Consider the following 5,595-nt stretch of genomic DNA (forward strand, 5'->3'; position numbering starts at 1 on the left):
CAGTGAAGTGCTTAGTTGTAAAGGGGATATATATATATATATATATATATATATATATCCTCTCTATTTCCAAGGTTCAGGGAACTATGTGGAAGGAGGAAGGTTTTCTGGATATAATAGGACTAGTTGTGTTCATGAACTCATAGCATCTGTGCTTGCCTGCATAAGACTTACACAAGGTCAAGTCAGTCAGCCTTCCAGCATGAATGAGAGAGGGGTACATAATAAGCCCCAATCACTGGCTGAGGAGTTATTGACAGGTGATGGCTGCTAGAGGAGGAAGATTTTTCTTCAGGGATATCGTAGGTTTACAGTGTGCCAGTATATAGCTCCCACAGTTATGTATAAGTGAGCAGCACTAATTGAACTCAATAAAATTTTTTAAAATTTTTCTTTACGTACTTGCATATTTGTCTTGTATGTACATGAGTGTTTTGCCCACATGTATGTAAATGCGCCCATGAATACAATGGTCATGGAGGCCAGAAGAGGGCAGCAGAGCCCATGGAACTGGAGTTGCAGACAGATGTTAGCTGCTCTGTGGATGCTGGGAACCAAATCTGTGTCCTCTGCAAAAGGAACCAGTGCTCTTAACTGCTGAGTCATCTATCTAGCCACTATTTTTAAAAAAATTTAGAAAAAGAGTGTGAATTTGAGAGGGAGACCTGAGCGGGGAGAAGAGATTCCAGAAGGAGTTTGAAGGGCAAGTGAGGGAGTATGAATGTGATCAAAATACATTGCACACAGGCATGAAAACCTCAAAGAATAAATATGGAATATTATGTCAATAGAAGTAAGAACAGCAACAATATATATGCACATGCACATGTAAACCTTTTCTGGGCAGCTTGCTCTGTATTTAGCCTCCTCCCAACTGCATCTTGCAAATTCTTCTGCTTCAAAGCTAGAACACAGGCTTTGGTTGTTCCCAAGCACAATAAATCAGCTTGAGGCTCTGGGAGTTTGCACTCACTGAATCCTCTACCCAGGATTCTTTCTTCCAGATACTTTCTCACTTTCTTTCCTCAGTTCACTGAGGTCGCTGATACAAATCAGCTGATGTGGTGGCAGAGAGCCTCCATGGCCTCTTTATCTCAAATGCTTTTCCATTGCTCATTCCCTTATCCTAATGATTTTTCTTTTTAACACACTTAATTGCCTGATAATGGGTTCTAATTCTATGTATTTACTTTTCTGTCCTTACCAGTGGACTGTGTGCTGTTAGAGGAAACCAGTAGTCAATCTATTCATTCTGTTCTTCATGTACATGTGGTCGTCATGCAAAATATTCCTTGAAGGTATAAAGCTTCTTCAAAACAGAGCATCTGACATTATTTTCCCAGCAATATTCTGTGTATTTTGAAGTATAAGATGTGAATTAAATAAGAATTCCTCCCAGCACATATAATTTAAAATGGAAAACTTTGTAATCTTGTATACTGCCAATTAATTTTTAAATATGAGACCATATATTTTGATTTTTGTGATTTTTGTAAATATAAGAAATAATGGGATCTTAACACTGCTCTCCTTTTGGCTTTGTTTCCTTCCCCTCCCACTTTCTTACTGGACTCCTGTGGGAGGACTGCTTAGGAAAGCTGGTGCACGAGTATACTGGTGTATCTGTCAGAACAGGTTAGAATAGTAGAGTGGCAACAAGCAACTCTCCGATCTCAGTGGTTTAATATTTAAGACTGATTTCTTCCCGAGGTTACATACTTATCACAGATCAGTAGATGGGCGAGGGGTACTTCATTGCATTCTGGGACCTGGACTGATTCCATCAGTCAGGGGCCTAGTACGAAACAGATGGCTTATTTAAATTAGTGTAATTTGAAGAATGTTTCACAAAGTGGCAATTCACTAAGGTGTCAGCAGAGTGTTGGGGACCCCAAGAGACACCAGGCACTGGCAGAGTTGGTGCCATCTTTCACCTGCTTGGAGAAGGAGGCTTCTTTGATAGCAGAGCTGGGAATAGATGCTGAGAAATGAAATACAAGCTTTGCAGTGCCTCAGAGTAAAACTAGCATACATCAACTGTGCTCACCTTTTATTGGCCAAAAGTTATCACATGAACCCACCTGCCAGGGAATGGACTGGGAATACATATTTCTAACAAGTCCCTCCTATGGTTTTATTTTATTTAAATGTAATTTACACTGGCACATCTAGTATGCAAGTAGTGATGTGAATTCCCTGCCAGGACTGTTAGACTTATTACAGAAATGATGCTTATCAACTTTATGAACTTCTACCTATTTTCAAATGAAGTGCCTTCAGATGTCAGGTTATTATAATCTCTATTTTTGATCAGTATAAATTTAAATTTTTTTATTGGTGTCATAACTGAGCGTAGCAGATAGGATTTGGGGTAACATTAATAATTAAATATTTTAAATGAAAGGATTTCATGAAGTAACTTTCTTCTTATGTGATGAAAGTGACACATTGTTGAAAGATGACTGTTACGTGTCCTCCAATCTGGCTAAATACTTTTTTTTAAGGCCAGAACATATCAAATCATTACATGTCAAATCATATGCATTCAATATTTGGTATTTTATTCATTTACATATTACTCCAGAAAATATGAGCCATCTATTCTTTCATATAAAGAATAAATATAATAATAATGTTTCCATTAGAATAATTTAACTGCCATAACGATCTTAAAATGTGCCCTCCCTTTGACTTTTCTTCTTTTTCTTCACTCAGAGTAACAGAGTTTGCTTCTTAATTCACAATACAGAAACTTCACAGGGTAGCTGGTGAGATCAGTTCTCTAGCACCTGGAGTCTGAGACCTATAGGGAATAGCTTCAATGTCTGGCTATTGCAAAAGCAGAAACACTAAACATGGGTATTGCACACCAACTCTTACCATTTCACTTAGGAGCTACACATTGTTTCTGTTCAGATTCCATTTGTCAGTGCAAGTCATGTGGGCCATGTTTACTGCAGGAGGGAGGTAAAGAAACATAAACCTATTGGTTGGAAAAAGAACCAGAAATTTTGGTGAAGTATGAGAAAAAGCACTATATCAAACAATGAAATTTATTTGAAATTTATGTTAAGAAATGCATTGCCATTTCAAACATTTTCAAAATTAATTTAGTTGTGACATATTTGAAATATAGATTAAAGGGTTTGAAGGTGATTTGGTCCATAAAGTGTTTGCCTTGTAAGCATGAGGGCCTGAGTTTGCATCCCCAGATCCCATGTAACAAAACAGGTATGATAGCACCTTCTTGTAATCCCAGCAATGGGGAGGCAGTGAGAGGTGAATCTCTTGGGATTGTTGGTTCATAAAATAAGGGAGACGGCTCCCGAGGAACAAGCCCTGAGGTAGGCACTCGCCTGTGCATGTACACCCACATGTACATGCACACATAGACACGCAAAAATATATTTATGCACATATAAAATATTGTTCATCTAATAAATTATGCATAAATATGCACAGGGCATATTCAAACCTTTGTAAAATTTAACATGACTGTAATGACAACACACAAATGCAGTGATATGAGGGGATGTCTTCAGACAGGGAATAGTACTTTAATTTAAGCAAACTCAATTATAATGTTCACTGGGTTCATATGAATCTACTTGTGTTTTTTCTAGTTCATTCCCTTAATATTGTATGTATATACATATGTATGCATATATTTGTGTGTTTGTATATATATATACATACATGCACAAATTTTGCTAGTACTTTGCTCTCTTGATTACTTATTTCATAGTAAGTTTGAAATTAAATGTTTGGACTCCTCCATCAAGAATTGTGTTAGCCAGTAGATGTGTTTTGTTTTCCATGAAAATTTTAGGATCAATTGCTCCATATTCTTGAATACCATGCTGTAATTTTCATTGAGACCCTATTGAACCTATAATAAATATTTCAATAATATTGAATCTTCCAATCCATAAACAAATACCTTCCCATTTATGTAAATTTTCATTATTCACTATTTCGTGACTGTTTTATAGTGTCCTACATACAGTTCTTGCTATAATTCTGTCTAACTTCTTCCATTTGGCAGTTACTGTGTATGATATTTGTTCATTGCGGATACATGGGAAAACAGTAATTTCTGTAGTATAACCATGTTTCCTGTGACTTTTTATGCTACATTATTAATTCCAGTAGTTTATATATGGATGTTTGGAGATTTACCCATAGGCTATCCTGTGCTTTGCTTAGGCAATATTTTCTCCCTTTACTATCTTTATTACTTTATATCTTTTTCTCATCTTACTAAGAGAATTAGATCTTTAAGAATAATGTAAGTTGGAGCCCATACTTGACCCTGTTATGAGGCCTAGGAACCTGTGACTACTAGTTCACCAGCCACAGGGGAGAGTCTAATATTATATTTTGCTAAATAAGTATAGTATTAAACTGACTCCTAAGGACATTGTTATACTCATAAAATCATCTCTCAGCTCTCTCCAAAGAAGCTTCCTAAATGCTGCAGATGGGTTTTAACAGAGACACACACCTGGCCAACACACAAAGAATAAGAGACTACAGAGTGTTTGTCTCCCAAGAATCTTTGTCCCCTTGTGGACAAGGGGGCAAAAAGAATGTAAGAACTAGGGGTGGTGGATGACCACAAGGAAACACTTTTCCAGATAGCTGAGCAGTTACTCATATAAACTCACAACAATGGTAATTGCATGCACAAATCCCACATAAGCTCAAGTCATCTCTGGATTGTATAATATTTTCCCCTCTGCTTTTAGATTTCTGCAGATTGAATATATGTCTAATTAATTGTACACACGCAAACACACACACACATATTGCTTGGTGTTTTCTGAGTTTCTTGGATCTCTGGGTTAGTTTTTGTCATTCACTGTGGAAAAACCTTTCCATCATATTATTTCCCTGATCCATTCTCTCTTTCCTCTTCTGTTATTAATTGTTATATTTATATCGCATCTCTAAAACTGTACCATGCTTCCTAAACTTTTAGTGCTGTTTTTGCAATCTTTATTTTTCTCACTCATTGATTCTTCCCTTGGCTTTAACAAGTACAATGATGAATCTAGATATTCTTGACTTCTGGTACTGCTTGTATTCCCACCATTTAATGCATTCCTTCCTGGAGTTTCTAGCTTTCAACTCCTAATATCTATTTGTTTCTTTTCTTTAGTTTTCTATTAGACTACCTAACACCTTAATATCAATTATTTTAACTTCTTCATATGATAACTGCAACATCAATGTTATAGCTGAGTCTGATTTTAATTTTTTTCACTTGCTAATATGTTTTGTATCTCTGTCTCTCTCTCTGTCTCTCTCTCTGTGTCTCTGTCTCACTTCCTCTCCCATTCCCTTTCCCTCTTTCTGTGTGTGCATATGTGTATGGAAGCACAGATGTTTTGCATTACCACAGGTCCAGAAACACGCAGCCAAGCAACAATAGACCGAAATCTTTCTTCTTTTCAGAGTGTTCTTCATAGGTAAATTGAATAACGCACACATGGTTAAGGGAATAACTTCTGTCTCCTGCTTCCTAATTCCTTCCTTAACTAACCTATAATGTTAATTTAATTCTTTGAAAATTATCTTGCCACAGGTATGTGA

The sequence above is a fragment of the Nannospalax galili genome, unplaced genomic scaffold (assembly GCF_000622305.1).
Source record: "Nannospalax galili isolate Female #2095 unplaced genomic scaffold, S.galili_v1.0 scaffold716, whole genome shotgun sequence".
NCBI lineage: Eukaryota > Metazoa > Chordata > Mammalia > Rodentia > Spalacidae > Nannospalax > Nannospalax galili.